A 12,972-nucleotide genomic window follows, 5' to 3' on the forward strand; every position below is an offset into this window, starting at 1 on the left:
TTCCTCATAAGCATCGTTGTAGGTATGAAGGTGAGATGTACTCAATGAGTGTTCCTTTAATATTGATGCTCCTCCTATGTTATTTAACCTAACTACCACCCAACATCTATACCTCACATGGAAATAACCAAATGCTAACACACATCTATCAAATATGAAAAAGGTGAATCGTGAATCATAGTTTTTATGGAAACAAGTGTAGGGTGATTATCTATTTAAATTGTCATTCAAAGTTTATTTTTCACTTTGTGTATAATTTGATAGTTGTTACCGAATAATATATGGAGGTAAGGTGATATTTAGGTTAAAGAACATAATGAAAGATCGTTATGTTTAAGACTCATTATGTAATAATATTTGTTAATAACATGTGATCATATAGCGTCACACCTAATAGAAAGTAGACACTTATTGGGCGTGTATTAATAAATATTATCAACTCTTGTATTTAATTGAAGAAACGTACATAGTACATCTCACTATGACACCCACAACGATACATAGGAGGAGCATAAAGAGTTTGAAGTGGTCAACAAACAATAGACCTAGTCGGTCATTCTATTCCTAGAAATTAGAAACAAATGTATTTTCTTTGTTTATGATAAAAAAAATATTTGTTATGTTTATAAATGATTTGTTAATAATAATATCAATTAATTTCATAATAATTTTCAGAAAACTTCTAATATTTTGGTTCTCAGGTAATTTAAAAAAAAATCCTAATATTTTGAGCAAACTAATGAAAATTGACAGAATACCGGCTAAATCTACGAAACCAGCCAAAAAAAAAGGTTTTTCAAAGTTTTAACTGGTATTTTGTGATTTTTTATAAACAAAATTTAGTTTGAGACTTTTTTTATAAATTATACTAAAATTTTAGGATTTTTCGTGTCACAACTAGGAATTTGAAGCCTTGTAAGCATTGAACAAAGATAACAAATGTAAACCAACAATAGGAAAGCATGTAAGATGCTTATTCATTAACAACAAAATCTCAATCAAACACATCATACATGCACTGCAAATAGCCAACAAACAATTGGAAACCCTATAAAAAAAATCCTTGTTGGAGTCCATTTTTGGACTAGGATTTCCTTATTGGGCCCAATGGACCAATAAGCTTCCAATTGGACTATCTTGGGCTTAGAACTCTTGAATGGGCTCTAATTGGACCCACTTTCATTTATTTTAATATTTTGGGCCATATTGGGCTTAGAATGAAATAAAATACCTTAATGGACCTCATTGGGCCATAACTAACCTAATTAGCCCTAATGGGCCATAAAAATCCTTTCTTGATTTATTTTGGGCCAATACTTATCTAAATTATCTATGATTTGGACTTAGGCATTTAAGGGCCCAATTCTTTCCTTTTCCCTCTCCAAATCTCGGCCCAAGCCCAAATGAAAGGAGGAGTTGACTTCTCATGGCCACCTCATTTTTACATAATGGTCTTCCATGCAACTTATCCCATGTCTCCATGCACACATCACCTCAAGACCTTTCTCTTTCTCTCGGCCGAAACAACACCAACACATACACTTCACTAAAAAATCTCTCAAAGAAACTCTCTCCAATCCTCTCCAAAATTTTCGAGATCTAAGGAGCTTTCAAGGAAATTATCACACAAACTCTTCATCTAAAGTAAGATCATGCTTGGATCTATGATCTAGATTCTTTGTTTTATCAAAAATATCTTCCTAACCCATGCAAAATCATGATCACTCTCTTAGAAACCCTTTAAGTTCGAAATCAACAAAGGAGGGCTTACTAGGGCCGAAAGTAACATCAAACTCCTCCCAACATTCTTCAAAACCGAAATCACAACTCAAGGTGAGTTTCATACCCCTTCATTTTTGGTTTTTATGACTTTTATGGGGGAGAATACAAGAAAATGTGTAGATCTATGTGTAAATATATGTTATGTGTGATTTGATGCATGTATGTGTGTGTTATCATGTGTTTTGGGATGAATATGTTATCAAAAAGTGTGTAAAAACCGAGATCTAAGATATGAGAAAGGAAATAAACATAAATTAAGCTAATATACACTAATCAAGTCAAGAAAAATAGTTTATAAGGTTAGGATGAACATACTTGAACATGAGACCCATTTTTGGGCCTAAATTGTCAAAAATGCAAACTTGGGGTAAAAATCAACAAGTCACGGTTTCTGGAAGGTTAAAAGGGGCCAAAACAGTTTCCATAAATATTTTCCTGATTTTTAGAAATTTCTAAGGACTTAAAATGTAAATTTTTAACCTAATGGGCTAATTTTGGGCTTTTCGGCCCAATAAGCCTCAAAATGCGAAAATTTTACAAGTTGAAGGGCTGGAAATGAAATTTTCTGTAAAACATGGAGTAATTAGCATAATAGAATGTTTATAAGGTTCAACAATGCTTTTCATTATCAAAAAGGACTAAAAATGCAAACTTTTTAGATTTTGTGCCAAAACTGTAAAAGTTGTGAAAAATGGATCCTTAACCAAGAATCACTATTCTAGAGGGGCTGAAGCTGTCAACTAAATAAACTTTGGGTTAAAATCATGTTTTCATCAAATAAATTATACAAAAGTGTCAAGAAAAGTGTTTTAAGGACTAAAAATGAAATTCTTTTATATAAAAGGACCAAAAGTGTTATTTTTATAAAAGGAAGAGCAATGAAAAGGGTCAAACTTTACTTACAAACAAATCAAATCAAGATACAAGATCCGTGACTACCGACGAAATGGAAAACAAATACACTCTCAATAACACATATCGTTACAAAACGAATTGATTCGGTCTCGAATCAATAACAACACAAAATCGTTAAACTAAAGTAATTCGTTAATCACGCGGTAATTACAATTAGTCAGTATACAAACTTTGGGCTTGAAAGTTTCAAATCATGCTTGTTGGGCCTTGCTAGCCCATCAACATGATCTTTGGGCCCAAAGGGATTATACTTACGTGATATTCGGCCTTCTATGACCTAATTCCACGTAAAAGGACTTTCAATAGCTCTAATGTGTTATTGGGCCCTAATGGCCCATTAGTACTGCTAGTGAGGTCGAGAAGTCAAATGCGAGTTGGTCCAAGTGTCTTTCGCATTCCCGATAGCCTTGAATAACTCCTGGAAATAAAGGGGGCTTCGTACCCTCCTTTTTCCTCAGTTGTTGGGCTTATGAGAAATCAAGTAAACAGATTCATGGCGTTAATCAGGAGAAATCAGGGTGGTTGGATTAAGTGAGTAGTACGGACGACGCCTTAAGGATCGTTCATAATCTGTAGTTATAAACTAGTCATTTCTTTAAATGCGTGATTGTAACGACTCACAAACCCTAATTAATCCAATGTCACCTGGGTAATCAAAACATTCGTCGTATCGGTATAACAATAAACAAGTCATGTAATTTACGTATTGGGGAAAACATCGGGTTTTCCCGGGAAGTTCAACATTGTCACTTGTGTGACGTATACAAACTTCAACCATTAAACATGCTTTGAAAATCAAGAAGCATATTTACGGATCTTCACACTTACGAACTCACCAACATTTCATATGATGACATTTTCCAAAATAACTTGTATTCTCAGGTAACAGGTAATCCGAAGAATAAGTACCAATAAATGTCATGGTGTTTTGCTTAAATTATCTGTCAGACAGTTTATGTTATGGATTTGTAATGTCTAAAACAATGTACTTAATGTAAACAATATCAGTTGTAATATTCCAATGCATGGTGATGAATTATGTTATGATTCATGTATATTCATTGTGATGGTATTCAATTTAAGTCACAAGAGCCCTCAGACGTTTTCGCCGTCCGATTCGGGGGTGTGACAGGTAGGTATCAGAGCCATGTTTATAGTGAACTAGCATATCTAACCACACATTGATATGCAACTATAAACCAAAAGAGGGACTAACACAACTCTGAACAAAACAAGTAAAACATAACAATAAAAACACCCTTGCTTGTATTAGGAAAAAGAACATAATATCGAACCAAACAAGATAATGCTAGTATCTTGGTTAAGCCAGGACTGTTCTTAGTCGTATCAAGGAATGGATGTAGCCTGATCAACTACATTTCCTCCAAGGTACAACTATCACATGTCCTGAGGAAATCGTGATAGCTAGGGAACCTAAAAACATACCCCGTTATCCCTAAGAAGAGAACACCAATTCAGTATATTTAACAACTAAAGCGGCATAGGTATGATATTAGCATAATTATACACTCTCGCAGACAACATGGTTGGTTTCCACCACCCCGAGGATCCTTATTTCCCAAACCATGGGAATAACGGATGGTTGGACGAAGAGCCTGAAGAAGAGCCCGAGGAAGAATCTGATGGGGAATCGGAGGCAGAAGTCGAGGGAGAACCTGTCGAACCAGTAGAAGAATAGGAGGAGGAAGAAGATGAAGGAAGCCTCAAGGAGGAACCCAGCGACAACGAAGGGGGTGATTCGGACACGGAGTCCGAAGTCATCAACCCCCCTTATACGATTAGGGTTCCCGCTTACCAGGTGGGCCCCACTGGTCCTACACCCCCCCTGGGGTATTGATCTTTGGAGATGGAGCAGGCAACAGGGACAACGACCCCCATTCAGCATGTCACGCGAGTTCTTTGACCTGAGGGATAGAGGACCGGCCGATCGAGCCCTTCCAGTCATGGTAAGATGATTACGGAACACAGGCAACCTAGCTCAGAGTACCACCGACCAGGCACGTCAGATGTGGACTAGTGTCGAGCATGCAAAGCAGGAGACAGGAGACATCCTTCGACAGTTCCACATGAGGCAGGTGAGGTGGGAGTCCCGACTCCAGGACGCAGAAAGATAGGTGGCTCGTCTTCAGGGAGCATCCACTTCTTCAGCACCATCCCCGGGCACATCTCACCGCGAATCGGGTTATCAGTCTTTAGTACTATGTCATTAGGATCTATGCTATGTATCCCGACTTTATGTTTAAGTGACTACACTACTCATAGAGCCGTTATGCTGTCAAACTAGTACCGCTTATGTATGCTCTTCCGAGCAAAATTTTCATGTATCAAATGCGGATAATATTAGTAAAAAAAATTATATGTTTTACTTTGACGTTGTAATCTGCTGTGTTATGAATCCATGATTGTGTGCCAAATTGTGAAAGTACCAAAGTTCATGCCACACACCTAGCTCATAGGATCACACTCTCACAAAAAGCACAGATACTCAACATCCTTTTATTCCATGGCAAAAAGATGCCTCGACGACCAACCCGCGGAAACCCTGAGCCAAACCCGCCCGAGTTCAACTCTGTTGCTTTTTAGGCAGCGGTATCGGCTGCACTCACCGCGGCTATGGCACAAATTCACCAAGTGAACAATGGAGGAGTCAACGGACCAGGGGCTGGAAGTTCGAACAACGGGGTGAATCAAGGACCTACCAAGACATGCTCCTACAAGGACTTCACCAACGCCAAACCACGAACCTTCAACGGCACGGGAGGAATAATTACCTTGAAACGATGGATCGAGAAGGTGGAATCGGTGTTTGAGATATGTGAATGCATGTAGTGACAATGAACATGGTTTGGCATGCGGAATTAAAGCTTGCACAATTGAACATGGTGATTTGGGTGTTTAATAGATATATTGAATGTATATGGTGTTACGAAAAGGATCTAGATCTAGACTACATAATTAACACACACTTACACACTCACTTCTACATTTCTCAAAGCACACCTCTACAAGTGGACGAACCCACCTTATATAGAGGTGTTTACATGTCTCTCTCTCTCACTCTAACTAACAAATGGGTCTAAAGGCTAAAGCACCACATGCAAGTGGGTTTTACAAAAGTCAAACATTTACAAAGTCATGAATGAATAACTTTGCAACCCCAACAATGCCCTGAGGAGATGAAGGTAAAATTTTCCGCATGCACTCTTGTTGACCAAGCGCTCACTTAGTGGAACGGACATGTGGAAGCCATGACACTCCCCGTAGCCAATTCCATGCCATGGGCAGAGATGAAAGAAATGTTGATGGCCGAATACTGCCCTTGTGGCGAAATTCAGAAAATGGAACAAAAGTTGTGGAATCTCACCGTCCGCAACGCGGATATAGATGCATACATATCAAGGTTTAGTGAACTATCTCTGCTGTGCCCTGGCATGATCACCTCATAAGGTAAGAAGATCGAACGATTCATCTGGGGACTAACCTCCCCGATCCAAGGAAACATGATTGCTACAAATCCCGAAACCTTTGACAGTGCCAATAGATTGGCCAAGAAGCTGCATGACCACAACAACAAGAAGGGTGAGAAGCCAGTGGAGATTGAAGTTAAGAAGGAAAGTAACAATAAAAAGGGAAAGAACAGTAAGAGGAAAGGACGTCAAGGCTCCGAATCATCCAAGAAACAGAAAACGGTGGCAGTTAAAGCTGCAACCACATAAGTTCCATCCACACCACATGCTCCAGCCTCAGCTGCTCCAAGTGCTCCTAGACCTTATTCCGGTAACCTTCCCAAGTGCAACAAGTGCGGTCTCCATCACAATGGAGAATGCAGAGAGATGTTGTGCACCAGTTGCAATCGGAAGGGGCACACGACAAAGTACTGCAGGACTTACCCTCCTCAGAACCAACAACAACAACAACAACAACAATGGAGGCAACAATGCAGGACCAACTCACACCTGCTATGGATGTGGACGAACTGGGCATTTCCATCGAAATTTCCCCAACAACAACAATCCCGGAAATGGAGGAACAGGAAGTGTGCTGACCATGGGTCAGGGAGAAGCGATTCAGGATCCCGCTGTTGTTACCGGTACGTTCCTCCTAAACCACACTTGTGCATGCATCCTATTTGATAACGGAGCAAAACGAAGTTTTGTGAGCAATAAGTTTAAACATTTGTTAAAACAACAACCCCAAAAGCTCAATGAAACCTTTACGGTGGAAATGGCCAATGGGAAAACCAAATCCACTGGGGAAGTCTACATCGGATGTACCCTAACTCTAAATCAACATGTCTTCCGAATAGACTTAATGTCTGTTTCCGTTAGGAATTTTAATGTGATTATTGGCATGGACTGGTTAAGCCCCCACCATGCTGAAATTATGTGTCACAAGAAGGCTGTTCGCCTTCACCTTCCAAATCATGAAACCCTAGTTATTTACGGAGAAAAACCTAGCACAAACCTTCGTCTCATCTCATGCGTCCAAGCACAGAAGCATCTACGAAAGAACGATCTGACGTTCCTGGCACATATTGTGGATAAAACCAAGGAAGAGGTTAACGTTCGATATATTCCTGTAGCACGTGAATTCCCAGACATATTTCCTGAAGATCTTCCTGGAGTACCCCCAGAGAGACAAGTTGAATTCCGAATTGATCTTGTTCCAGGAGATACTCCCATCGCTAAATCGCCTGACCGATTAGCTCCTGCTGAGATGCAGGAATTGTCCAGCCAACTCAGTGAACTCCTGGGCAAAGGATTCATCCGACCCAGCTTCTCGCCATGGGGAGCTCCAGTCCTCTTTGTCAAGAAGAAAGACGCATATTTTAGGATGTGCATTGATTACAGGGAACTAAACAAGCTTACTGTCAAAAATCGCTATCCACTCCCACGAATTGACGGTCTATTTGACCAGCTCCAAGGAGGCAGTTACTTCTATAAGATAGATCTACGATCTGGGTACCATCAACTCAAGGTCCGGAAAGAGGATATTTCCAAAACCGCATTCCGAACTCGTTACGGACATTATGAATTTGTCGTAATGCCCTTCGGTCTAACGAATGCCCCTGCCGCATTCATGGACCTAATGAATCGAATCTGCCAACCATTCCTCGACAACTTTTTTATTGATTTCATTGACAACATTCTAGTCTATTCCCGAAGCGAAGAAGAGCATGGCCAACATCTCCGAAAAATCCTGGAAACCCTGCGAACTGAGAAGCTATACGCAAAACTCTCCAAGTGTGAGTTCTGGCTCCGTAGCGTGAACTTTTTGGGTCATGTTGTTAGTCAGGAAGGAATACATATGGATCCTTCTAAGGTCAAAGCCATCGAAGGATGGGCAGTCCCGATAACACCTACAAAAATTTGCCAATTCTTAGGACTAGCAGGTTACTACAGGAGGTTCATTCAAAACTTCTCTAAGATCGCCAAGCCACTTACCTCGCTTACACAAAAGGGCGTATCATTCAAATGGACGGACAAACAAGAAGTTGCATTCCGAACTCTGAAGCGAGCACTCTGCAGTGCCCCGGTACTATCACTACCAGAGGGAATGGAAGATTTCGTACTCTACTGTGACGCTTCAAATCAGGGTTTAGGTTGCATTCTCGTGCATCATGGAAAGGTGATAGCTTACGCGTCCCGGCAACTCAAGACACTCGAAGTGAATTACACAACCCACGATCTAGAGTTGGGAGCAGTGGTCTTCGCCCTGAAGATTTAGAGGCATTACCTTTATGGTACGAAGTGCACCATCTTCACGGACCATAAGAGTCTCCAGCACATCCTGAATGAAAAAGAGTTGAATATGAGGCAACGAAGATGGGTTGAACTATTAAACGATTATGAGTGTGAAATCAAGTACCACCCAGGCAAGGCCAATGTGGTAGTTGATGCCTTGAGCCGGAAAGAGTACTTAAATCGTCGTGTGAAAACTCTCTCAATAACCATCCAATCCTACTTAACCACTCAGATCAGGGGAGCCCAATCAAATTCTATGAAGGCGAAAGACAGAACGAGCGAAGCATTTGTTGGATTAATATCTAAGTCCATAACAATAATTGGTAAGACTTGACCCGACCCGACATGGTCCATTTGGGTTGCATGGCATCATGCATTTGGATAGACTATAATGAGAGAAATAACACTTAACGTTGATTAATATGTTATAAGTTCTAATATATTAATAGGATTATTTAATTAGTATTGATCAAGAATTAATCTATAATTAATTAAGTGATCAAAAGAAGACTAATTAAATATATGGGTTGATTGTGTAAATCATCCATACTTGTATAGTGAGCTAATGCTCCATGGATTATCAAGTTGGGCTAAAACCCATATGATGCTCCATGGATGCTCCATGGTGTATTTGAACCCATGGATCCAAGTAAAAGGAAAGTCATGACAATTAGGGTTTACCCTAATTGTAACAACTATATAAAGATCATACTCTTGGAAAAATCGGCCACTAAGTTAGGAAGAGAAGGGCTAGCCGATTTTAGAAGTGTGGTGTTTCTCTCTAAGTCTTCTAAGTGCATATGATGTTGTGTGATCCATTTGAGGTGTCACACTTGGGGCACTAGGCACTCAAGCTTCTTGAGAACATTCTACATCAAATAGGTATGTATTCTATCTTGTTATATTCATTGTTTTGTATGCTAGATTAGGATAATACCTTGGATGTTCATATTTGCATGTATAATAGAGAAAACATAGATCCAAGATATTTAGGGTTGCATATACACTTAGGAGTGTTAGAATGCTCAAAACCCAACAGTGGTATCAGAGCCTAGGCTTGTTTTCTTGTTATACTTGCAAAACTGCTTAAAAAAATCGAAGCAGTTTGTTGTCTGATCATCAGACTCGGCGAGTCCATGCCTAAAAAGTGACCAAATCGATCCAACACGCCGATTTGGTTCATGCACTCGACGAGTTGGACCCCCAGACAGCATAAATTCGACTTTTATGGCAAGTACCCTAAGATGTTTTTGGACTAATAAACTTGTTTTTTGTGTGGTAATGTTCATGCTAATCCAATTTCTAAGATAATTGTCATAATTTCAAGATTTGTATTAGTTTGTATGTTCATGCTAATTTCTTGAAGATTGATGATTTGAATTATCTTGTTCTTAGATTAATAGAAAAGTTGTGTGAAATAGTTGATTTCAATCCATTTTAATCTAAGAGATGATTCCAAAATGTGTTTTTGTAACTTGTCCTCAAGTTATATGAGAAGTCACATTTAAGAATCATAAAACTCATAAAAGTTGGCAAAGGTTACAAAATGAAGAGTCTAGTTCTAATTAAAAGCTTTTATGACTCAATAACTTGTCCTCAAGTTATGGAGGTTCAAGAGTCTCTTCATTAAATAATAAATAATAAAAAATGTAACCTTAATTAGTTCCATAAGTTACAATAAAAAAAAAGGTTATTCTTTTTATTTTTTTTATTAATTAGTTTAAAGTCTTCCATAACTTGTCCTCAAGTTATGGAACTTGAAGAGTTTTTAATTAAAACTACTTTAAACTCATAAGTTATGGAGTTAATTAGTTTTGAATAGTTTCAAAACGTGCCCTCAAGTTTTGGAATTTGAAAAGTTTCACTTATGAATACTTTAATTCCAAGTTAGCCCTTAGAATTTTAAAAGTTAAAATTCAACCCTTATACTTTATAATATTATAAGTTAATAATATTTATATATATGTATAAGAGTAAAAGTTAGTCTTACCGTTAGTAGGCCTCATTCACGAAGTCGGTCTATAAGGGGGGTATAAGATTACTATCTATAAAATGGCAGTTTAATGGGTGTCCACTCTCACCCACCGCTTCCTTAACTGATGGAGGGTCGATATGCGAACGGGTAGGACAAAGACTATAAATTCTCCCTTCATTAAAAGTATTAATGATAAATACTAAGTAACTAAACACTTAGAATTCCCAATCTTAGTTACTTAGGAAAATGTGAATAAGGTGCTAACCCATGAAATTACACTTGGCACTTTGCTTAAGTCGATTGGTGGAGCGTGTGTGGTTTACTGGCACACTGACTTGATTTAACAAGGTAGGCAAAGGGTTTCTTAAAGTTTAATCATAGGCCGGTGGAGCGTGTGTGGTTTACCAGCACATCGGTTGGGTGATAAACATTTAAGAGTACCAAGTAATTTGCATGGTTACTTCACACCTTGTTTTGTGATCCTCGGCATCCCAATCATAAGACCTGAAGGGCACACTCGAGATTGAAACATGCCATTGAAAAGTTCAATGAATCTCAAAAGATCTAGGAGTTTCAAATCCAATTAAAACTTAATAAATTATTTCGTTTTTGCATGGTGGAAATTGGTGAATCGTCATTCACCTACCTTTAAATATTTTATAGCTTGGATTACGGCATCCCTCTTCCGAGTTATAAAATAGTTTGCAGGGTCCTATCCTTAATATTTCATATTGGGTGTTATATTAAGGACTTTTAAATCAACTAAACTTTAATATCTCCCAAAAGATGTCTAGTTCAGACATCTATGATCTTCCTAAATCTCTTGGAACTTAACTTCTTCCACCTCCTCCAATTATTCTCCCTAACCCACAAGTTCAAGGTCACTCAAGCCCTATTAGCAAGGCAAGTTCTAGGTGTGATCACATCTTAGAGATGAAGTCACATATTGACAAGCCGGGAGAGTTGGGTGTCAAAGTCTAGAGAAAGTTGAATGTTCAATCACTTTCTAAGTCACATAGTGAGTTCCTTTGGGACTCCTATGAAACAGACTATGACAAGACCCTTAATGATCTTATCTATTTGCAAAGATCAACTTCCTAAAACTTTATGGACATTGACAATGATGACACTGGAAATCCAGAAAAAAAAAAAAAACACTCTCTTCCCAATGGAAAGAGATTGGCCATAGTCAACCCGGTTGACCAAATGGTAAAGAGAAATGATAAGTCTGTGATAGTCCCATGTACCATTATCAAAGAGCCCATATGTTAGATTGCCAAAGGAAGGGACATTGGTTACGAAGCTGCCAAACTTACCTAAGGATGGTAAAATCAATGAGTTTGACTTTATTTCAGGTAAAGTCCATTGTCTAACTCTATTAAGTTCCTATTTGGAGATTCTTATTACATGATTTTACTGGGTCACATCTTGGTGTTTTAAGAATCAAAGAAAAGTAAAGAAACTTAAAGAAAGAATATGTTGAATCTGATCGCGTAGATGGATTTCTATCGCATAGTTTGAAGATTGGATTCTTGAGCTAGTTCTTAGGAGTTATGAGATATCGCTTAGGAATAGATAACAACAAGTTTTCATATGGATTGTAAGGATAAGTTCTTCTGCAAAGTTTTTAAAATAAAGGAAAATTTTCTGATTATATTTATTTTAAAATATCCTTATAATGGCATCTGTGGAAATTTTTGTTGCTTATAAGATTCCATTAATAGCAAGACTGGAAAAAATGGATTTGATTCTTTCGGTTATGGTAGTGTCTAATATTACCAAATAAGGAAAGATTCTCATCACCCAAGTTTCAATTGGACCGAAACATGGAATCATGCAAGTTGTATACTATGATGAATGAGAACATTCAAGCATTGGAAAAATTAACACTAATTACTTGTTCACATGCATGTGTGAGTCAAGTAAAGGACTAAGGGATCGAGTACACATTCTTGTGCACTAATCAAGCCCACCACAAATAATCGATAAGACTATTCGTCATGATTTACTAAAGTTTAGTAAATATGATTATACTTACAGGCTTAAGTGTAATTCTGATACATTGGAAAAATTTCGGTTTATGGTAGAACGAATAAGAAGAATCAAATTAGGCAGAAGGAGAAAAGTTTCTCAAATCTGAAAAGATGGGAGAGTACTTTAGTATCATGTTATATGATCATCTTAATGATTAAGATACCTTATCACAATTCATCCTCTAAGTGCATTCTGATAGCTAAGAAGAGGAGTTATGAATTGTTGAAGTGGTTAAATCAAGAAGATGAGTCATGCGTCGTTCCAAAAAAATTCTTAGAGTTATACTCTAAGATTGTAACTTGAGTGACATATCTTAAAGAAAGGTTTAAAAACATGTGTTAAATGTAAGAGTAAAAGTGTCCTACTCTTGTACATTTGAAGTTGGTAAGTTGTGATGTTCTGGATAAAACAAAGACTATCTTAGGCCAATTGTGTGAAGTGTTTGTCTTGATAAAGAATCCACACTATCCCTTGAATATTTGACAAGAGAGTCTTATATGT

Source organism: Lactuca saligna, chromosome 4, assembly GCF_052625555.1.
Source record: "Lactuca saligna cultivar CGN05327 chromosome 4, ASM5262555v1, whole genome shotgun sequence".
Lineage (NCBI taxonomy): Eukaryota > Viridiplantae > Streptophyta > Magnoliopsida > Asterales > Asteraceae > Lactuca > Lactuca saligna.